This window comes from Triticum urartu, chromosome 2A (genome assembly GCF_056163025.1).
Source record: "Triticum urartu cultivar PI428250 chromosome 2A, HENAU_Tu73, whole genome shotgun sequence".
NCBI classification, from domain to species: domain Eukaryota; kingdom Viridiplantae; phylum Streptophyta; class Magnoliopsida; order Poales; family Poaceae; genus Triticum; species Triticum urartu.
The window spans coordinates 292,349,677-292,374,463 of NC_141874.1; positions in this window are offsets into that span (position 1 = coordinate 292,349,677).

The window sequence follows — 24,787 nt, forward strand, 5'->3', positions numbered from 1 at the left end:
TGTGATGGTAGTCGGTCACGTTCGTTTCGAGAGGTACTTGAAGACTCCAACGTCTTCTGGGCGACGGTAGTGGTACACACGAAGGTAGTCGAACATGATGGATCAGAGGGCTCTAGGCGTCGTGGTACTTGTCGGTCCAAGTCTTGAGACATACTAGGCATCGGTGGCCTTCGAGGAACTCGACGTGACCAAAACGTAGTAGAACAAGGTCCCGGTTGCGTTCGTGTGGACGTTCTGTGAAGAGGAACTTGACGGTCGAATCCAAATCGAAGCAAAACCAAGGAGGCCTCTGCTACCTCTTGAGCTTGCATTGGATTTCCCCGAAGAGGAAAGGATGATGAAGGAGGGTAGCGTAAGTATTTCCCTCAGTTTTTGAGAACCAAGGAATCAATCCAGTAGGAGGCCACGCTCAAGTCCCTCGTACCTGCACAAACGATAGCTGCTCGCAACCAACGCGATTAGGGGTTGTCAATCCCTTCACGGTCACTTACGAGAGTGAGATCTGATAGATATAATATTTTTGGTATTTTTGGTATAGAGATGCAAAGTGAAAAGTAAAAGTAAAAAGCAAAGCAAGATTAAAGTGATGGAGATTGATCTGATGAGAATAGACCCGGGGGCCATAGGTTTCACTAGTGGCTTCTCTCAAGAGCATAAGTATTCTATGGTGGGTGAACAAATTACTGTTGAGCAATTGATAGAATTGAGCATAGTTATGAGAATATCTAAGCATGACCATGTATATAGGCATCACGTCCGTGACAAGTAGACCGAAACAATTCTGCATCTACTACTATTACTCCACTCATCGACCACTATCCAGCATGCATCTAGATTATTAAGTTAAAAACAGAGTAACGCTTTAAGCAAGATGACATGATGTAGAGAGATAAATTCATGCAATATGAAATAAACCCCATCTTGTTATCCTCGATGGAAACGATGCAATACGTGCCTTGCTGCCCCTTCTGTCACTGGAAAAGGACACCGCTAGATCGAACCCAAAGCTAAGCACTTCTCCCATGGAAAGAACTACCAATCTAGTTGGCCAAACCAAACAGATAATTCGAAGAGACTTTCAAAGATAACCAATCATACATAAAAGAATTCAGAGAAGATTCAAATATTATTCATAGATAGACTTGATTATAAACCCACAATTCATCGGTCTCAACAAACACACCGCAAAAAGAAGAAGATTATATCGAATAGATCTCCACGAGAGAGGGGGAGAACTTTGTATTGAGATCCCAAAAGAGAGAAGAAGCCATCTAGCTAATAACTATGGACCCGAAGGTCTGAGGTAAACTACTCACACTTCATCGGAGCGGCTACGATGATGTAGAAGCCCTCCGTGATGACGGCCCCCTTCGGCGGAGCTCCGGAACAGGCCCCAAGATGGGATCTCGTGGATACAGAAAGTTGTGGCAGTGGGATTAGGTTTTTGGCTTCGTCCCTGTTCGTTTGGGGGTACGTAGGTATATATAGGAGGAAGAAGTACGTCGGTGGAGCTTCGGTGGGCCCACGAGGGTGGGGGGCGTGCCTGGGGGTATAGGGCGCGCCCCCCTACCTCGTGCCCACCTCGAAGCTTCCTTGGAGTAGGGTCCAAGTCTCCTGGGTCATATTCGGGAAGAAAATCACATTCCAGAAAGGTTTATTCCGTTTGGACTCCGTTTGATATTTCGTTTGTTCGAAACACTAAAATAGGCAAAAAACAACAATTCTGGGTTGGTCCTCTGGTTAATAGGTTAGTCCCAAAAATAATATAAAAGTGGAAAATAAAGCCCAATATAGTCCAAAACAGTAGATAATATAGCATGGAGCAATAAAAAATTATAGATACGTTGGAGACGTATCAGACATCCCCAAGCTTAATTCCTGCTCGTCCTCGAGTAGGTAAATGATAAAAAGAGAATTTTGATGCAGAGTGCTACTTGGCATAATTTCAATGCAAATCTTCTTAATTGTGATATGAATATTCAGATTCGAAATATTCAAGACAAAAGTTTATATTGACATAAAAATAATAATACTTCAAGCATACTAACAAAGCAATTATGTCTTTCTGAAAATAACATGGCCACAGAAAGTTATCCCTACAAAATCATATAGTCTGGCTATGCTCTATCTTCACCACACAAAGTATTTAAATCATGCACAACCCCGATGACAAGCCAAGCAATTGTTTCATATTCTAACTTTTTCAGAACTTTTTCAATCTTCACGCAATACATGAGCATGAGCCATGGATATAACACTATATGTGGAATAGAATGGTGGCTGTGGAGAAGACAAAAAGAGGGGAAGATAGTCTCACATCAACTAGGCGTATCAACGGGCTATGGAGATGCCCATCAATAGATATCAATGTGAGTGAGTAGGGATTGCCATGCAACGGATGCACTAGAGCTATAAGTATATGAAAGCTCATCAAAAGAAACTAAGTGGGTGTGCATCCAACTTGCTTGCTCACGAAGACCTAGGGCATTTTGAGGAAGCCCATCATTGGAATATACAAGCCAAGTTCTATAATGTAAAATTCCCACTAGTATATGAAAGTGGCATAATGAGAGACTCTCTATAATGAAGATCATGGTGCTACTTTGAAGCACAAGTGTGGTAAAAGGATAGTAACATTGTCCCTTCTCCCTTTTTCTCTCATTTTTTTATTTGGGCCTTTTCTCTTTTTTTTCTTTTTTTTTATTTTTTGTCCGGAGTCTCATCACGACTTATGGGGGAATCATAGACTCCATCATTCTTTCCTCACTTGGGACAATGCTCTAAAAATGATGATCATCACACTTTTATTTTTCTTACAACTCAACAACTCAATACTTAGAACAAAATATGACTCTATATGAATGCCTCTAGTGGTGTACTGGGATATGCAATGAATCAAGAGTGACATGTATGAAAGAATTGTGAACGGTGGCTTTGCCACAAATACGATATCAACTACATGATCATGCTAGCAATATGACAATGATGGAGCGTGCCATAATAAACGGAACGGTGGAAAGTTGCATGGCAATATATCTTGGAATGGCTATGGAAAAGACATAATAGATAGGTATGGTGGATTTTTTGAGGAAGGTATATGGTAGGTGTATGATACCGGCGAAAAGTGCGCGGTATTAGAGAGGCTAGCAATGGTGGAAGGATGGGAAAACGTGCATATAATCCATGGACTCAACATTAGTCATAAAGAACTCATATACTTATTGCAAAAATCTAGAAGTTATCGAAGCGAAGTATTACGTGCATGCTCCTAGGGGGATAGATTGGTAGGAAAATACCATCGCTCGTTCCCGACCGTCACTCATAAGGAAGACAATCAATAAATAAATCATGCCCCGACTTCATCACATAACGGTTCACCATACGTGCATGCTACGGGAATCACAAACTTCAACACAAGTATTCTTTAAATTCACAACTACTCAACTAGCATGACTCTAATATTATCACCTCCATATCTCAAAACAATTATCATACTTCAATCTTTTCTTAGTATTCAATGCACTAAAAAAAAGTTTCACAAATCTTGAATAGCAAGCATATTATTATTAAGCAAATTACCATGCTATTAAGAGACTCTCAAAATAATTTAAGTCAAGCATGAGAGATCAATAGTTTATTTAAAACAAATCCACCACCGTGCTCTAAAAATATCTAAGTGAAGCACATAGAGCAAAATTATAACGCTCAAAAGATATAAGTGAAGCACATAGAGCAAAACTACATAGCTCAAAAGATATAAGTGAAGCACATAGAGTATTCTATCAAATTTTAAATCATGTATGGCTCTCTCAAAAAGGTGTGTGCGGCAAGTATGATTGTGGCACACTAAAACACAAAGACACAAATAATACAAGACGCTCTAAGCAAAACACATATCATGTTGGTGAATAAAAATATAGCTCCAAGTAAATTACTGATGGAAGTGGACGAAAGAGGGGATGCCTTCCAGGGCATCCCCAAGATTTGACTTTTTGGTGTCCTTGGATTATCTTGGGGGTGCCATGGGCATCCCCAATCTTAGGCTCTTGCCACTCCTTGTTCCATAATCCATCAAAAGAATTCACCCAAAACTTGAAAACTTCACAACACAAAACTCAATAGAATTCTCGTGAGCTCTGTTAGAGAAAGAAAACAAAAGACCACTTCAAGGTACTGTAATGAACTCATTATTTATTTATATTGGTGTTAAACCTACTGTATTCCAACTTCTCTATGGATTATAAACTATTTTACTAGCCATAGATTCATCAAAATAAGCAAACAACACACGAAAAACAGAATCTGTCAAAAACAGAACAGTCTGTAGTAATCTGTAGCTAGCGCAAGATCTGGAACCCGAAAAATTCTAAAATAAATTGCTGGCCGTGAGTAATTTATCTATTAATCATATGAAAAAATAATTAACTAAATATCACTCTCCAAATAAAAATGACAGCAGTTCTCGTGAGCGCTAAAGTTTCTGTTTTTTACAGCAAGTTCAACAAGACTTTCCCCAAGTCTTCCCAACGGTTCTACTTGGCACTAACACTAATTAAACAGAAAAAACACAACCAAAACATAGGATAAATAAATTATTTATTACTAAACAGGAGCAAAAAGCAAGGAATAAAAATAAAATTGGGTTGCCTCCCAACAAGCGCTATCGTTTAACGCCCTTAGCTAGGCATAAAAGCAAGGATAGATCTAGGTATTGCCATCTTTGGTAGGAAATCCATAGGTGGCTCTCATGATAGTTTCATATGGCAATTTTATTTTATATCTTGGAAAGTGTTCCATGCCCTTTTTTAATGGAAATTGAAATCTAATATTCCGTTCCTTCATATCAATAATCGCACCAATCGTTCTAAGGAAAGGTCTACCAAGAATAATAGGGCAAGAAGGATTGCAATCTATATCAAGAACAATGAAATCTACGGGCACATAATTCCTATTGCAAAAATAAGAACATCATTAATCCTTCCCATATGTTTCTTAATAGTAGAATCCGCAAGATGCAAGTTTATTGAGCAATCATCAAAATCGCGGAAATCTAGCAAATCACACAAAGTTTTGGGGATAGTGGAGACACTAGCACCCAAATCACACAAAGAATAAAAACTCATGATCTTTAATTTTAATTTTAATAGTTGGTTCCCACTCATCATAGAGTTTTCTAGGGATAGAAAGTTTCAACGCAAGTTTTTCTACATAAAATTGCATCAAGGCATGAACAATATGTTCGGTGAAGGCTTTCTTTTGACTATAAGCATGTGGAGAATTTAGCACGGATTGCAACAAGGAAATACAATCAATTAAAGAGCAACTTTCATAATTAAATTTCATCATAGAGATCTAAATAGTGGGTTTAGCAACATCTAGATTTTTATTTCTTTCAATCCCACTTTCATCAATTTCATCATAGAGATCTAAATATTCCGAATTTTTAGAACGCCTTCTAGGTAAAGGAAGATCATATTCAGTTTCATCAAGATTCATATTGCAAAACAAAGATTTAATAGGAGACACATCAATAATTTTTAGATCTTCATCTTGATTTTCATAGGAATGGGAAGAACACGCTTTAATAAAGGCATCTTTGGAAGCACGCATCCTAGCGGTTCTTTCCTTGCACTCATCAATGGAAATTCTCATGGATTTGAGAGACTCATTGATATCATGCTTAGGAGGAATAGATCTAAGATTTAAAGAATCAACCTCAAGAGAAATTCTATCAATGTTCCTAGCCAAATCATCAACTTTAAGCAATTTATCTTCAAGCAAAGCATTAAAATTCTTTTGTGAATTCATAAACTCTTTAACACTATTCTCAAATTCAGAGGGCATCTTATTATAATTTCCATAAGAGTTGTTGTAGGAATTCCCATAATTATTAGAAGGATTACTAGGATATGGCCTAGGATTAAAATTCCCTCTATAGGCGTTGTTATCAAAATTATTCCTACCAACAAAATTCACATCCATAGATTCATTGTTATTCTCAATCAAAGTAGACAAAGGCATATCATTAGGATCAGAAGAAACACTCTTAGTAGCAAATAATTTCATAAGTTCATCCATATTTCCACTCAAAACATTGATTTCTTCTATCGCATGCACTTTTTTATTATAAGATCTTTTAGTATGCCATTGAGAATAATTAACCATAATATTATCTAGGAGTTTAGTATCATCTCCTAAAGTGATTTCCATAAAAGTGCCTCCCGCGGCCGAATCTAAAAGATTTCTAGAAGCAAAATTCAATCCGGCATAAAAATTTTGTATAATCATCCACAAATTCAAACCATGAGTAGGGAAATTACGTATCATTAATTTCATTCTCTCCCAAGCTTGTGCAACATGTTCATGATCAAGTTGCTTAATGTTCATAATATCGTTTCTAAGAGAGATGATCTTAGCGGGAGGGAAATACTTAGAGATAAAAGCATCTTTGCACTTGTTCCAAGAATCAATACTATTTTAGGCAAAGACGAAAACCAAGCTTTAGCACGATCTCTAAGCGAAAAAGGAAATAGCTTCAATTTGACGGCATCATTATCGACATCTTTTTTCTTTTGCATATCACATAAATCAACGAAGCTATTCAGATGAGTAGCAACATCTTCACTAGGAAGGCCAGTGAATTGATCTTTCATAACAAGAATCAACAAAGCAGTATTGATTTCACAAGATTCAGTATTGGTGAAGTCACACAATTTCGTAGTATCTTGAGCAATCACGACAAACAGGCAATCCAACACACGAGCAAACAAAAAGGCAAGCGAGAAAAAGGCAAACGGAAAAGAGAGGCAGAGAAGGAGAAGGATATTGGGAAAGAGAGGGCGAATAAAATGGCAAGGGTGAAGTGGGGGAGAGGAAAACGAGAGGCAAATGGCAACTAATGTAATGCGGGAGATAGGGATTGTGATGGGTACTTGGTATGTTGACTTTTTGCGTAGACTCCCCGGCAACGGCGCCAGAAATTCTTCTTGCTACCTCTTGAGCTTGCGTTGGATTTCCCCGAAGAGGAAAGGATGATGCAGCAGAGTAGCATAAGTGTTTCCCTTTGTTTTTGAGAACCAAGGTATCAATCCAGTAGGAGGCCACGCTCAAGTCCCTCATACCTGCACAAATGATAGCTACTCACAACCACCGCGATTAGGGGTTGTCAATCCCTTCACGGTCACTTACGAGAGTGAGATCTGATAGATATAATATTTTTGGTATAGAGATGCAAAGTGAAAAGTAAAAGTAAAAAGCAAAGAAAGATTAAAGTGATGGAGATTGATCTGATGAGAATAGACCCGGGGGCCATAGGTTTCACTAGTGGCTTCTCTCAAGAGCATAAGTATTCTATGGTGGGTGAACAAATTACTGTTGAGCAATTGACAGAATTGAGCATAGTTATGAGAATATCTAAGCATGATCATGTATATAGGCATCACGTCCGTGACAAGTAGACCGAAATGATTCTGCATCTACTACTATTACTCCACTCATCGACCACTATCCAGCATGCATCTAGAGTATTAAGTTAAAAACAGAGTAACGCTTTAAGCAAGATGACATGATGTAGAGAGATAAATTCATGCAATATGAAATAAACCCCATCTTGTTATCCTTGATGGAAACGATGCAATACGTGCCTTGCTGCCCCTTCTGTCATTGGGAAAGGACACCGCTAGATCGAACCCAAAGCTAAGCACTTCTCCCATGGAAAGAACTACCAATCTAGTTGGCCAAACCAAACAGATAATTCGAAGAGACTTGCAAAGATAACCAATCATACATAAAATAATTCAGAGAAGATTCAAATATTATTCATAGATAGACTTGATCATAAACCCACAATTCATCGGTGTCAACAAACACACCGCAAAAAGAAGAAGATTACATCGAATAGATCTCCACGAGAGAGGGGGAGAACTTTGTATAGAGATCCAAAAAGAGAGAAGAAGCCATCTAGCTAATAACTATGGACCCGAAGGTCTGAGGTAAACTACTCACACTTCATCGGAGAGGCTACGATGATGTAGAAGCCCTCCGTGATGACGGCCCTCTTCGGCGGAGCTCCGAAACAGGCCCCAAGATGGGATCTCGTGGATACAGAAAGTTGCGGCGGTGGAATTAGGTTTCTAGCTCCGTCCCTGTTTGTTTGGGGGTATGTAGGTATATATAGGAGGAAGAAGTACGTCGGTGGAGCTTCGGTGGGCCCACGAGGGTGGGGGCATGCCTTGGGGTATAGGGCGCGCCCCCTACCTCGTGCCCACCTCGAAGCTTCCTTGGAGTAGGTTCCAAGTCTCCTGGGTCATATTCGGGAAGAAAATCACGTTCCAGAAAGGTTTATTCCGTTTGGACTCCGTTTGATATTTCGTTTGTTCGAAACACTAAATAGGCAAAAAAAACAACAATTCTGGGTTGGGCCTCTGGTTAATAGGTTAGTCCCAAAAATAATATAAAAGTGGAAAATAAAGCCCAATATAGTCCAAAACAGTAGATAATATAGCATGGAGCAAACAAAAAATATAGATACGTTGGAGACGTATCAGCCTCGGGTGGGTAGCAGCAAGGCAGGCTACAACACACGTCCGTGCCCCATGGAGAGGTCGAGTAGGACGTCGAGGAGGGCAGCAGAGGCGACAGACGGAGTAGAGGGGCCAAGGACATGGCGCAAGGAGGAGAAGCAGGGCTAGGGGCGTGTCAGGGCGAGGAGCTCCTAGTCGTAGCGGCGCGGCGCCGGAGCATGGACTCGCCGGCCGGAGTGGCACGCGGCCACGGAGGATAGGGAGGACGCGGCGGGGCGGTAGCCAAGCAGCTAGGAGGAGGCCAAGGGGCCTCGCTGAAGGTCGAGGTCGCCGGCGGGGTTGCGTGGTGGCGCTCGGCATCCCTGGCGACGCAGCGCTGGAGACGAACCCGAGAAGGAGAAGGGATGGACGGAGCTCTAAGGAGCGACGTGCGGCTGCCGGACCACTGGCTTCGGGCGCGAGGGGGTGCCATGGAGGGAGGAGGCCGGCTGAGAGGAGAGCTGTAACACCCCGGATGTAACTTAACTTAATTGTACTCCAACTCTTGCCATTTTCGGATCTAAGTTATGATATTCCCTCGTGGTTGGGTTTTGTCTTCGTTTTGCATTTTGTTCATGTCATGCATTTCATATCATGTCATGCATTTTCGAGTGATTATTTTCGCAAAAGTTATGAAGATCTTAAAATTCTTGGTGTTTATTCTATTGATTCCTTGTTTAGTAAAGTTAAGATTGATGAAAAAGGGACTGGAGAAGAGTCAACTTTGGTTAGAAGGCGTCCCGATGATTCGGCGGTTGACAATTTTGTTGAGAAAATTGATAAAAGTGGGTTTAAAGAGGTCAAAACTTTAGCTAGTGATGTACCCACTCTTTTGGATTACAAAGACTTTAATTATGATAGTTGCTCTTGGATTGATTGTATTTCTTTATTGCAATCCATGATAAATTCACCCCATGCTTATGAACAAAATAAAGCTTTTACTGAACATATTGTTGATGCTATGATGAAAGCTCTTGAAGAAAAATTGGAATTAGAAGTTTCACTTCCTAGGAAATTGCATGATGAATGGGAACCTACTATCAAAGTCAAGATTAAAAATTATGAGTGTTTTGCTTTATTTGACATGGGTGCTAGTGTTTCTACTTTTCTGAAATCTTTATGTGATGTGCTTGGTCTTACCGATATTGAATCATGTTCTTTGAATTTGCACTTGGCCGATTCTACTATTAAAAAGCCAATGGGAAGAATTAATTATGTTCTTATTGTTGCAAATAGGAATTATGTGCCCATAGATTTTATTGTTCTTGATATTGATTGCAATCCGTCTTGTCCAATTATTCTTGGTAGACCATTTTTAAGCACTATTGGTGTAGTGATTGATATGAAAGAAGGGAATATTAATTTCCAATTTTCTTTGAGGAAGGGTATGGAACACTTCCCTATAACAGTAATTAGGCCACCATATGAATCAATCATGAGGGCATCTTATGGATCTCAAAACAAAGATGACAAAACTTAGATCCTTGCTTTATGCCTAGCTAAGGGCGTGAAACTATAGCGCTTGCTTGGAGGCAACCCAATGAACAATATTTTTTTTGCTATTTGGTTCCTGTTTTTGAGTGTTAGAACAATTATGCTACTATTATGATTGTGTTTTTTTGTGTTTTAGTTAGTGTTTGTGCCAAGTAAAGCCTTTAGGATCTTCTTGGGTGATAGTTGTTTGATCTTGTTGAAAAACCAGAAACTTTTACGCTCGCGGAAATAATTGTCATTTTTAACAAGAGAGCGATAAAATAGCCACTACTTTTGCAGTAGGTCAACATACAAATTTCTCAGGTCGTCCTAATGTTTCAGAATTTTTGGAGTTATAGAAGTATTCAAAACAACCAGATTACTACAGACTATTCTGTTTTCTTTGCGTTGTGTGCTTGTTTTGATGACTCTATCATTTTCTTTGATGATTTTTTGCCATAGAAAAGTTGGAATACAGTAGATATAATGCAAGAACAAAATATGAATTGGTTTGATACAATACTTATAGTAGTGATTTATTTTCTTATACTAACGGATCTCACGAAGGTTTTTGTTGAGTTTTGTGTGATTGAAGTTTTCATGTCTCGGGTTATCTTACGATGGATGAAGGAATACGGAGTAAGAAGATCCTAAGCTTGGTGATGCCCTGGCATCCCAAGATATTATCCACAAGAGAGCAAGCAACTAAGCTTGGGGATTCCCCCGAGTGGCATCCCCTCTTTCTTCTAATGACCATTGGTATTTTACTCGAAGCTATATTTTTATTCGTCACATACTAAGCTTGTTTTATTTTGTGTTTTAAGTCTTGATTCCTTGTTGGACACACCTATTTGAGAGAGCCAAAATTATGTCATGACTTGTTAGAATTGCTCTCTATGCTTCACCTAATTTTTTATGAGCTATGGACTTGCTCTAGTGCTTCACTTATACCTTTTTGAGCATGTTGTGCTTTAGTATTTTTGAAGAAATGCTCTCTTGCTTCACTTAAATTATTCTGAGAGAAATAAAAATTATGCTCATGATCTTCAATATATTTGTTTGGGCTTATCAAAAGCAACATATGAAAATTAGTTGCAAAGTGATAGATATCCAAGAAGGATATAGAAAAAACTTTCATGAAGATCATTGGACAAAATAAACTTAATTCTTAGTAATAGTTTTGAGATATGATGATGTGATTTGTGAGTTATGTTGATGAGTAATTATGCTTTAGTAAGAATATTGGTGTTAAGGTTTGTGATTCCCTATGCAAGCACGAAAGTCAATAATTATGCAATGAAACTACATCCTATTTGTGGTGCATTATTTGGTGTTAATTATGCTTAATGCTCACTTATGAGATTGTTCGTTTCTTGGTTGTCGCTTCTCAATCTTTTGCGAACCTTCATTTTGCACTAAGTTTCTTGGTTGATCACTACTTGTGCATCCAAAAACCTTTAAACCAGTTTTGCCACATGAGTCCACTATATCTACCTATATGCGGTATTCTTTTGCCGTTCTAAACAAATTTGTATGTGCCATCTCTAATTTTCAAAATAAACATCTCTTTTCTGTGTTTGTTTCGCTCACAGAGCGGTGAGGGGTCACTAATATTTTCAATGCTAGATGTGGTATTCTCACGGTGAGTGTTTATTCACTTGTCATTGCACGAGAGTAAGGCAAAGGTATTAGGGATGCCCGGTCCTTGGAAAGTGTTGGCATGGAGGGCAACCGTGGCTATGGCTAGCCATGGAAAGTGAAAGTATGGTTGAAAAAGGAATAAACTTTATTTTCTGTTTGGGAACCGCCTATGATATGTCTAGCATGGAAAGTGTTGGGAACTATAAGTCATTTTCGTTGGTGGGATGGATACACCTCCCAAAATGTTTTTATCTCTAAGTTTTTCGCTATGAGCTCTGGCACTTCTACAAAGCCCTACTTCCCTGTGCGAAGGGCCCTTCTTTTACTTTATGAAATTTTTATTTTTCCATTTGAGTCTCCATCTTCTCTTACAAAAAGCACCAACTAGGAGGTAATATGATCATACTTGTAACACCCCAGATGTAAAACTTCCATATTTGGAGATGTATCCAACCTTTTCATGTTCAATACTAAGTGGTTTTCCTCTTTGTGGGTTTCATTTTGGGGTTGCTTTGTTTCTCGTTGCATTGTCTTGTCATTACTTGTCATACTTCTTTTGCCATCGATTGTTGCATTATGGCGTCATCATATGTTGCATTATGCTTGGGGTCATGTTACTTGTCATCATCATCATGTGCGTCTTCATGTGTAGCATACTGCTTTGTGGACTCATGGCATCATCAAATTCCCCTCTCATCTCCCCACCTCTTCCTTTCCTTATTTTGGCAAGCTAATATTTTAGCCTCCAATAATGTTCATCTTCTCCCTATAAATCTTGCACCATGTCCTAAACCCCTCTGCAAATTTTCACCTTATTTGAACTTGTTTTGGTCAGGTTCAAAAATGACCCAAGTTTGAACTAAATTCAAACTTGTTTCGGTTTTCTACCTCTAAAATTGTCCAAATCAATTTTATTAAATAGGGCATAATTCTTGGGCAATGAATATATTTTCATATCTCTCACAACCCTCTCCATTTCCCCTGCTCTTTTCCTTTTGTTTTTTTTGTTTGAAGAAAATGGAAGAGTGAAGAGAGCAGCAGCAGTAGCGCAGCGGACATCTGGGCCTCGGACTCCCAAGCTGGCCCAGCTAGTGCCCGCACGCCAGCCCAGCTAGCCGTGCACCTCCCCCTGGCTGCCTTTTCTCACCCGCTCGCCCGGACACCCCCGCTATCCCCTCGTCACGTGGTCGCCTCGGCCCAACCTGTCAGTGCCTGCCCTGTAGACGCCACCCACCTTTTCTTCCACCTTGGTCCCCCGCGCGAGCATGCACATGTCATGGTCGAGCCCGTCACCGTGCTTCACCCGCTCGCCCTACCCCTATATTATCCCCTCTCCATGTCCCCTGCCTCTCTAGGGTTTCCCTCATCCGCCGCCGCCGCCTGGCAAGAGAAGCCACCGCATCCACCGCTAGAACCCCAACCCGAGCGCACGGGAGCGTGCATCGTCGTCGCCGGCGAGCTCCCCGTCGACCTCTGCCCCGCTGATCAAATCCCTCTTCTTCCTCGACGTCGACTCCATCCCCGACGTCGACTACGGAGGCCTAGGAAGGCCAGCTGCAGTGTCGTCTTCTTCGTCTTCAACTCCAGTGGCCGTAGCGTTCGTCCATCGTCGTCGGCGACTCCGTCCACCTCTCCACGAACCGAGCCCACCTTTGAGCTTGTGGTGAGCTCCTGATCCTCCCCATCTCTTTTCCCAATCGTTTGCATGCTCTAAGCACAGCTACCATCTCCGCCCGAACGCGCCGCCGTCGGGACTCGTCTCCGGCGAGGACCCTGACCTCGCTCGCCGCAGTTAGGATGTCCGGTAGGTTCCCCGCGTCGCCCGCGTTCGATCCATGCGCTCAATGGCCCGCTTAGCCCTCTGCTTTGCCGCGTTCACGCTCGCCGTCGCCGCCTCTATGCCTTGTCGCCGGCATCATCTCAGTCGGTTCGGTGCTATCATCAATTATGTAGATCTCTGAGACAAGTTCAGTAAGGGAGTTTTATTAAGTGCATTTAGTACCATCATGCCATGATTTTGTGTAATGTAATATGTTCCTATATCATCTAGTTTTCTAGGCATAAACATTGCAACCTGATGTTGTTCTTTCATGATCAATGAATTTCTGCTAAGTCTGATAAACTCTTAACTTTTGCATTTTTGCCATGCTGTTTTAGACTTGTTCTAAGGGTTTCTGGCAGTAGCTCAGTGTTCATAATTTGTAGAACTTCACCTGTACTTCACTTCCATGTATTGTGTTTTCATGTTTGGGTGATGTAGTATATTTAAACCTTGCATCTAAGTGGGCATGCTGCTATTTTAAGCAATTTGCATCATATCTTGATTTCCTTGTCATTTGCAAACCGTGCATCCGTTTCTGGTGATCTTCATATTGATTTCATCCGAAATCTCCTAACCGATCCAGTGGAATGCTTGGTTTGCCAAGTTGATGCCACGATCATATTTCCCCTTCTGGAGTACCCATATGCATTGCACATCATACCTTGCATTGCATGACATGTCTTGCGTCATGTTGCTTGCGCATAGCACCGTGATGATTGTTGTTCCGTTGCTTGTGTTCTTGCTTTGGGTAGAGATGGGAGACGAGTTCGTGAACCAGGATCCTGTCGAGTACGTTTACGAGGAGCAAGATTTTGATAACCCTGAGAACTTAGCAGGCAAGATGATCATTACCCCCGATAACACTTCTATCTTTGCTTGCTAGTTGTTCGTTCTATCGCTATGTCACGCTACCTACCAGTTGTTTGTCAAGCCTCCCATATTTCCATGTCAAGCCTCTAACCCACCTTCCTAGCAAACCATTGTTTAGCTATGTTACCCCTTTTGCTCAACCCCTCTTATAGCATTGCTAGTTGCAGGTGCAGTGCAGGTTGTTCCATGTTGGAACATCGATATGTTGGGATATCACAATATCTCATATTTAATTAATGCATCTATATACTTGGTAAAGGTTGGAAGGCTTGGCCTTTTGCTCGGTGTTTTGTTCCACTCTTGCCACCTTAGTTTATGTCATGCCGGTGTTATGTTCCTTGACTTTGTGTCCCTAACACGATGAGGGTTTATGGGCCCCTCTTGATGGTTCTCTTTGAATAAAACTCTTCCAGCAAGGCCCAACATTGGTTTTACCATTTGCTTAATAACAACTAAAATTTGCAAAGGGAGTAATTAACCTGTGGATCCTTAATCAACAACCTGGGCCAATGCTCGTCATGTGTGTTGGTCCAAACTTGAGCACTGTGCGGGGCCGCCCCAGGGCAACTTGGGTTATTTTGGCATCTGTATGGGTAGGGTGATCCACCGTGCCCTGAGACGAGATACGCGTAGCTACTATCAGGGTGTCAGCACGTCGGGAGGTCTTGCTGGACTTGTTTTACCATTGTCGAAATGTCTTGTGCACTGGAATTCCGAGTGCGATCGAAGGGTCCTGCGATGGAGGATTGTCTCCGCGGATCATGGGATTGTCATGGGCTAACTTGGGACACCCCTACAGGGTTTAAACTTTTGAGAGCCGTGCCCGTTGTTATGTGGCAGACGGGAATTTGTTAATACCCGTTTGTAGAGAACTTGACACTTGACGTAATTAAAACGCACCAACCGCGTGTGTAACCGTGATGGTCTCTTTTCGACAAGGTTCAGGAAGAGAACACGGTGGGGTTATGTTTGAATGTAAGTACTTCAGGATAACTTCTTGCTCACTTGTAGTTTACGACCGTTGCATAGTTTCTAATCTTACTCTTGTACTCATATGTAAGCCACCATATTCGCTTAGTGCTTGCTGCAACTCCACCTCATAACCACATTCTACCTTTAAGCTTAAATAGTCTTGATCTCGCGGGTTTTGAGATTTCTGAGTCATCATGGCTCACAGATACTACAACAACAGTTGCAGGTGCCGGTGATACCAATGCAGGTGATGCCACCAAGCTCAAGTGGGAGTTTTTACTATGTTTCCTTTCCGGATGATCAGTAGTGGTGCCTACTAGGGACAATCGGGATTTAGCATTTGGGGTTGTCTTCTTTTCATTTGGATCCATTCGTAGTCGGACCTTGTGTGAACTTTCAATGATGTATGAATAATTTGATCATTGTGTGACGTGGTGATTGTGAGCCAACTATTTACTTCCTTTTTCATTACATGGTATTGTGTGAAGATGACCCTTCTTGCGACCATACCAAAATGCGGTTATGCCTCTAAGTCGTGCCTCGACACTTAGGAGATATAGCCGCATCTTGGGCATTACAGTACTTGAGCATTGGGTGTAGTTAATATGCGAGTGTGTTTCATGAATGGATCAATGATTGAGCACGATGGGCTAGGGATAACTTATTTTAGCATTGATATTTTGAAATACATGGTTGCTTGTTGATATGCTTGAGTATTTAAGTTATCATGTCAAAAATAGACTATTTCTTTGAACAATATAAAAGTCCAAATGTCCATGCTATAAAGAAAAGAATATGATATGACATGATAGGCAGCATTCCACATAAAAAATTCTGTTTTTATCACTTACCTGATCGAGGACGAGTAGGAGTTAAGCTTGGGGATGATGTTACGTCTCCAACGTATCTATAATTTTTGATTGTTACATGCTATTATATTATCAATCATGGATGTTTTATAATAATTTTATAGTCATTTTATATCATTTTTTGCTACTAACCTATTGACATAGGGCCAAGTGCCAGTTGCTATTTTTTGCATGTTTTTTACATCGCAGAAAATCAATACCAAACGGAGTCCAAATGCCATGAAACTTTATGGAGATTTTTTATGGACCAAAAGACACCTAATGGGCCAAGGCTACGCCTGGGGGGTGCTCGGAGGAGAGTACAACCCAGTAGGGCGCGCCAGGAGGCCCAGGCGTGCCCTGGTGGGTTGTGCCCACCTTGGGTGCCCCCGACTACCTCTTTGCTCTATAAATACCCCAATATTCCAGAAACCCTAGGGGTGTCGACGAAAATCAATTCCAGCCGCCGTAGAGTCCAGAACCACCGGATCCAATCTAGACACCATCATAGATAGGGTTCAGCACCTCCATTGGTACATCTTCGATGATGCATGAGTAGTTCTTTGTAGACCTTCGGGTCTGTAGTTAGTAGCTAGATGGCTTCCTGTCTCTCGTTTGATTCTCAATACAATCCATATGATGTAACTCTTTTTGCGGTGTGTTTGCTGTGATCGGATGAATTTTTAGTTTATGATCAGATCTATGTTTTTATATCCATGAAAGTATTTGAGTTTCTTTGATCTGTTTTATGCATGATTTCTTATAGACTCGTATTCCTTCTCCGATATTTGGGTTTGTTTGGCCAACTTGATCTATTTATCTTCCAATGGGAAGAGGTGATTTGTAGTTGGTTCGATCTTACGGTGCTTGATCCCAGTGACAGAAGGGGAACCGACACGTATGTATCGTTGCTACTAAGGATAAAACCTTGGGTCTATCTCTACATAGATAGATCTTGTCTACATCATGTCATCGTTCTTATTGCATTACTCCATTTCTCCATGAACTTAATACACTAGATGCATGATGGATAGTGGTCGATGTGTGGAGTAATAGTAGTAGATGCAGGCAGGAGTCATACTACTAATCTTGGACGTGATGCCTATGTAATTATCATTGCCTGGATATCGTCATGATTATTTGAAGTTCTATCAATTGCCCAACAGTAATTTGTTTACCCACCATTTGCTATTTTTCTAGATAGAAGCCATTAGTGAAACCTACGGCCCCTCGGGTCTCTTTCTCATATTATTTGCCTTTGCGATCTATTTTCCATTGCTTTTATTTTCAGATCTATTAAACCAAAAATTCAAAAATATCTTGCTACAATTTATTTTATTTTGCGTCAAATCTATTAATATTTACAACTTTCTCCCGTCAACGCACCAATTTCTGGCACCGTTACCCAAAAGGGATTGACAACCCCTTTAACACGTCGGGTTGCGAGTATTTCTTATTTGTGTGCAGGGGTTTTTTACGTTGTGTTGCTTGGTTATCCTACTGGTTCGATAACCTTGGTTTCATATCTGACGGAAATACCTACCACCGCTGTGTTGCATCATCCCTTCCTCTTTGGGGAAATACCGACGTAGCTTCAAGTGACATCATGGCCCGAACCTGGGTAAATTGTTGTGTCCCGTTTCCTTCCTGTTCATCGAGCTAGGCCATGAGATTGGTGAGTAGGAAGACTGGGAGGTTGAGTTCTTCGCACGCACCCAGAGTTCAAACCTCTCAAGGGTTCGCGGAACCCGAAATCCAACATAATCCAACTTGATTGTATAACCTCTCTCACTCGTTGTTGGTCAAAGTGATGGACGTCCACACGGCCACAAAATGGGCTAGCTTGTCACCGATAACCTCGTGAGGGTGTACTGTCTGAAGACAAAACCCACTCTGTGCATGTGACCCAATTATGTATATGGAAGTGGTGTGTGTGGTGTTTCAACATGCAATGTGCAAATTTGGTGTGGCGCCATGCTTTGGAACCGTAAAATCCCCACATTGAGCGAGGGTTCATGATGCGTAGCATGCATGCGCTCAAACTTAATTAGGCCGGGAATGACCGACCTACTATACGGTAACACGAACCAAAGAAGAAGAATCCACCCTGGTAACCTTTCTAGTTGTTGGTCGAAATGATGGACGTCCACGCGAGACCATGAATATATATAGGCTTGCCGCCCATAACCAAGCGAGTGAGAGTGTCCAAAGACAACCATTGCATGAATGTGTCCCAAACATATTTATGGAGGTGCGTGATGCATGCATATGTGTTGCATACCTAATGCCACTGTTCAAGATATCTTCTGATATTCCGATAAATCGGCCGATTTATCGCTTACCATTGTCTGACCGATAAGATAAGTTGGCCGAGAAATCAGCCGATATGGCGATAAATCGGCCAATATGTCGATAAACTGGCCGATTTACCCCTTATCATGGGTCGACCAATAAGTTTCGGATAAGCAATATCCCCAACATTGCCTAATGCACAACATTGATGTGGTGCATTAATTCAAAATCGCACAGGTCCCCACACAGACCAAGAGGTTCATGAAGTGTCGTGTGCTCGCCCCCCCCCCCTTCGATCCAGCAGGATGGATTCATGTGTACACATGCACTATTATATATGTAATCTCACATCATGACCTATATCAAAAGACAGACAAAAAATTAATCCCCTCCTAAGTCAAAATAGTTAACCTCTCTTGCTGTTGGTGAATGTGATGGACCAAGCGGGCCGACAGATGGAAGCATCGCGGATAACCACGTGAGTGAGTGCCACAGGACAACCACCATCACTTGCCTGTGTGACAAAACATATATATGGAGAGTTGTGTGGTTGTGATGTTTTGAATACCTAATGCACAACCTTTTGATGTGGCATATGCCTCAAAAACCGCAAAGTCCCCACACAAAGTGAGGTTCATGTGACACCTAGTATATGTTGGTCCCATCCCCCCTTCGACACGTACTATATATATAATCCTACCCTAACACAGCCCTAAAAGAATAATCCTCCTTGTTTGTCAAATGTGCGTCCCTCCCGTTGGGTCAAAGCGATGGAGGACGACCCCGCGGGCCCACAGGAACGAAGCATACATCGCATGTGATTGAGCATCCTATATAGGACGACATATACCACCATCTAAATGTGGCAGAAAGAGGTGTTTGTGTGATGTTTGAATACATACCACACAACTTTGATGTGGCACCATATATAGGTGGGTCTATTATGATAACACCCCTTAAGAGTCTTATTTTGATAACACCCACCTTATTCTGCAATCCCCCACCCGATCGCCGCCGCCCCTCCCCACCCCGCCTTCTACCGCGACAGGGCCTGGGTGCGCTGCCGCCCCTCCCCTCCCCGCCTTCTACTGCAGCAGCAGCTTGGGTGCACTGCCGCCCCTCCCCTCCCCGCCTTCTACCATGGTAGCGGCCTGCACTACAAAAAAATACACTTCCGTGATGATACGTGTTTGTCACAATAGGTCGCGTTTACTGTCATGCATGTACATCCATGACGATTTTATGATAGAATCAAGATAGTCATACCTGTGCTATTATAGAAGTCTTCCATGACATTACCAAAATTATCATCACGGAAGCGTCCACTTCCATGACGATAAACCGCGTGTCGTAGAAGTGCTTTCGTCAAGGGTGACCGACATGTGGCATCCACCGTAATAGGTCACCGTTAAGCTATCAGGTTCCGATTTGGATCTGATAACCCGTTAAAAGCCTGGACCAATGTGGATTTTCCACGTGTAAAATCATCATTGGTTGGAGGAAACATGTGTTTGCTCCTCGATGGGCCAAATGTCGTCCGTCCAATGGAGGAGGCATGCCTATGATACGTCGACATGTGGCAGGGCCCAACAGAGGCCATATAGGTTAAAAAGGCTGATCCAGTCAAAGGCCCGTAGTATTTACTCAGTTACTAGTGGGACAATCCAATAACGACATGTTTAAACCTGGCCCATTTACGGCCCAAAGCCAGATCTGGCCCATTAATTTTTCACCGAATATTTGGGCCCAATTACGGCCCAGTGACATTTCGTCCTATTAGAGGCCCGATGTAGACATAGTCCCATTTTAGCCCGGTGTATCTTTCGGCCTCAGAATGGCCCGTGCTGCCCATGGGCCATATATGGTCCGACGCGACATCCGGCCCTCTAACAGCCCGTGATAAATGTGGCAACAGTTCAGCCCCACGTAACTTTGGGCTAGTAAAGGCCGGTCGTATAATTCAGCCCGTTGATACCTGTACTAAGCTTTAGGCCACTTAAAGGCCCATGATATCAGTGGGCTAACTAAGGCCCGGGATATGTTTTGGCCTGGTAATGGCCCATCATATAACTGGGCTAAAAAAGGCCTGGTCTACATTTCAGCCTGCTGAAGGCCCATCAACAACTAGTGAAAATTGAGGCCCAACATGCATTTTGGCCTGCTAAAGGCCCATGGTTTCTTCTGGGCCATAACAGGCTAGCAGAATATTCAGCCTGTTCATGGCACAAAGCTACATGGGCACAACTAAGCACTAGGTCCACAAAAGGCCCAACTATGGGTCGAATATGGGCCTGTGTGAGTTGTGGGCCTGGTGCAAAGTGTGAAGGCCCTAATGGCCTTTCAGGACGAAGAAAGTTGCAAGCGACACAATTGTGGCCTACTAAAAAGCAGGCCCATTAGAGGCGAATGTTTTGGCCCGGCGACTACATCAGATTTTTTTCAGATAGCGAATGATGGAAATTCTAGTAGGAATTAAGAATGAACCTACTCTATACAATAAAGAAATTACGGCATAGTACTTCCGACCCTCAAGCACGTCCAGGCCAACTGTAACAGCCTGTATTTTTGCACTTTTCTTTTTCCTTTGATTTTCTGGGATTTCTTGTTTTGATTTGCTTTTCCATGGCTATGAGGGTCTGAAACTTGCGAAGATCATGTCTTCCTAGGTTTTCTAGTGGCTTGTCACCCTCATCATCATCTCAAGATCATCTCATTTCCATCCTTGACCTAACCCAAAATTCTTTTGTTGGTAATATTCCTTTTCTGATAAAGGAATAACCCTTAAAACCCTAGGTTGTGAAGCAACCTATATTTCTGTCACTCCTAAAATTCCCAAATAATTCTAATAAATTGTTTGGGTCACATCTTCCTCAAATATGGCAAAATATTTCATTGCCATTTTCAAAAATAATCCTCCAATAATTATTTTCCTATTCTGCCCTAAATGGCACTTTGCAAAGGAAGTGCTATTTATATTTGCTTGATTGACCCCAAACTTCTTGGACATCCTTTCCTGTCCATATCATTGGCTCATGCCAAAATTCAGCTCAATTTGCCTAGTAAATATTTTTCAGCAATTTTCCAAAGTTTCTGTCCAGGATGGAACTTTGTGAAGGAGCTATATTCTAGGCATATCCAAATGAGTTGCAATTTTGCAGGGTCTTTCCTAGGGTCAAATAATGACTATCCACCAAATATGAGCTCATGTAACTCATCTATGTGAGCCCAGCTCCATATCTTAGTTTCTGGTCAGATTTTCAGTTTGTGAAGCAACCATATTTTATATTGCTTCAATTGAACTGAAACTTTACCAGGACAAGCTTCTCCCTATATCAACTACTCCAAACAAGTTTTACTTCAATTGGTTGATCCAATTACCCTGTGTAATTTTTCCAAGTTTATATCCGGAATGAAGCTTTGTGAAGCAAGTGCCACTTTGGTATTTCCAAATGGCATGAAATTTTTACAGTAGCTTCATATCATCATAAAACCCCTCTCTGGAAAATTTCAGCTCACAGAGATGCAGTATGTCAGTGCATAATCCAAATCACCAATTCTGGCCAGTCTTGCACTTTCTACTGCAACCACCATCTAAACTCCTCCTCTTAGTGTGATTTTTGGTGATCAGCATCACCTTAGTGTGTGATCATCGCCAGACAAACTGAAAGTGCTAGTGATCGACTAGAGGGGGGTGAATAGGCGATTTTTATGAAAGTATTCAAAACGTGGAAGTTTCGAAGACAAACTATAGAAATAAACCTATTACCATGCAGCAGAAGGTAGACTACACTAAGCTAGCCATAGTCAAGTATTCAATGAAATGAAACCATAAAGACTAATAGCAGCTAAGCAGTATAGATCATGATGGAAGATAGTATGAAGCCAATTAGAACCAGTAGTCACAAAGTGAAGACAAATAAATAATGCAAACAGGCAATGACTTCACAAGGACCAATCAGTACATAAAGAGATGGGAAGGATGGAACCAGTGGCTCGTTGAAGACAATGATTTGTTGGACCAGTTCCAGTTGTTGTGACAACTGTATGTCTGGTTGGGGAGGCTGAGATTCAACTTAGAAGACTGTGTCTTCACCTTATTCCCCTTGAGCTAAGGACACCCAGTCCTCGCCCAATCACTCTGGTAAGTCTTCAAGGTAGACTTCCAAACCTTCACAGACTTTGTTCACCGGCGATCCATAATGATTCTTGGATGCTCAGAACGTGACGCCTAACCGGCTGGAGGATTCACACTCCTCAAGTGTAATAAGTCTTAGATCACACAAACAGGAAGACTTAAGTGATGCCTAACACTCTTTGGCTCTGGGTGTTTAGGGCTTTGTCCTCGCAAGGAATTCTCTCTCAAAGGCTTCGAGGTGGGTTGCTCTCAAACGACAAAAGCCGTACACTAACTCTAAGCAGCCAACTGTTTATGGTTGTAGGGGGTGGGCTATTTATAGCCACTAGGCAACCCGACCTGATTTTTCCGAAATGACCCTGGGTCACTAAGGAACTGACATGTGTTCCAACGGTCAGATTTCAAACACACACGGCAACTTTACTTGGGCTACAAGAAAAGCTGACTTATCCAGCTCTGGATAAGATTTGCTCTCATTGTCTTCGCTCGAAGACATAGGATTTTGGTTAAGCATCACTTCAGTCATTCTGACTAGTTCACTTGGACCCCACTTAACAGTACGGTGGTTCCTATGACTTAACAAAGAAGAAAAAGAACGACAAAACAACTAAGTCTTCGCGCTTCATAGTCTTCACACAATGTCTTCTCTTGTCATAGTCTTCAATGTGAATGTCTTAACATACCACCTTTGACTTCAATGTCTTCATACATTTTTAGGGGTCACCTCTGGTAGGAAAACCGAATCAATGAGGGACTTCTACCTGTGTTATCCTGCAATTCTCACAAACACATTAGTCCTCAACCAGGTTTGTCGTCAATACTCCAAAACCAACTAGGGGTGGCACTAGATGCACTTGCAATCTCCCCCTTTTTGGTGATTGATGACAAACTGGTTGAAGTTTTCAACGGGGAATAAAATATGTGAAATTGTAAAGGATAGGGTATTGTCTTCATAACTGGCAAAGGCTCCCCCTGAAGATGTGCATATAAGTAATTTGCTATTGGAATGCAAATGCACATGGCAGGTTGTACTTGTGGAGATCCTCTTCAACTTATGATGACAATTCATCATGCATGATTTGATGTAATGAAGATAATGACATGCATAATGAAAAATGGACGTCTGCAAAATGACCTAAGTGCGAAAGTTATCATCGCACATGCAGAATTTATCATCGCATCACAGAATAGCAAATAAGTAGCAGACGACCATCGAGTTTAAGTGTTACAACTCAAAGAACCAAATGTATCAGAAAGCAAGAGTTTTAAGCACTTGGCCAAAGTAGCAAAAGGTAAAGCAACCACCCATATGGACCCTCTTGAAGACTATCAACTCATATGCTTCTCCCCCTTTTGTCAGTAAGGACCAAAAAGGTTTGAAGACATAGAGCGCCTACTCGTTCCCATGAGGTGCAGGCGAGGCAGCAGGGTCGTCGTTGAGGTCCGGTGGTGCAGAAGAACTTGGTGCAGTGTCGACATGCGCTGAAGTTGGAGGAGGTGAAATTGCATCATCTTGGTCATCGATGACTCTGGCATTCACTGTCGCAGCTGAGGACGAATAGTCAAAGTCTTCAAGTCAGGGAGTCCGACACAAGTGAGCATTCCGTGGAGGAGTTGAGTCAAACTTGAATCTTTTGGTGAAGCCATCATCCTGTAGATCAGCTTCATCACTAAGAAAAGTCAAACTCTTCCATGACCTCCAGCAGGTTTCATGAGTAACAAAGGCATTATTGGTGGCAAGATTGCGTATGCGGTTGACATCCACCAAAAGGCTTTGCATCTGACGCTTGAGCCAGTTGTGATGCTTGTCATGTTTCTGGTGTAGCGCGAAGAGAAGCACTCGTTCATTGAGAACACGAGATCGCCTTCTAGGCCTTTGCGCAATGGTGCTACCAGTGGCGTCAGTTTGAGCGCGAGGGGCACGTGTGTTGCCAGCCAAGGGATAAACACACAAGACTGCCTGAACTCCTTCAATGGGCTGGGTGAAGCTTTGGTGATCAGCATTGTGAAGATAAATGGGATCCTTAGCAGGCTCTGGGTAAATAGCTTCAACAGACTGATCAACCTCTAGCAAGAAGACAAGATGATTGCGCGAAGACGGCTGATAGTTAATGGCAGAGTGAAGCTTGATAAGGCGCATTACCCATGGAGCATAGAACTTTAGACCAAAAAT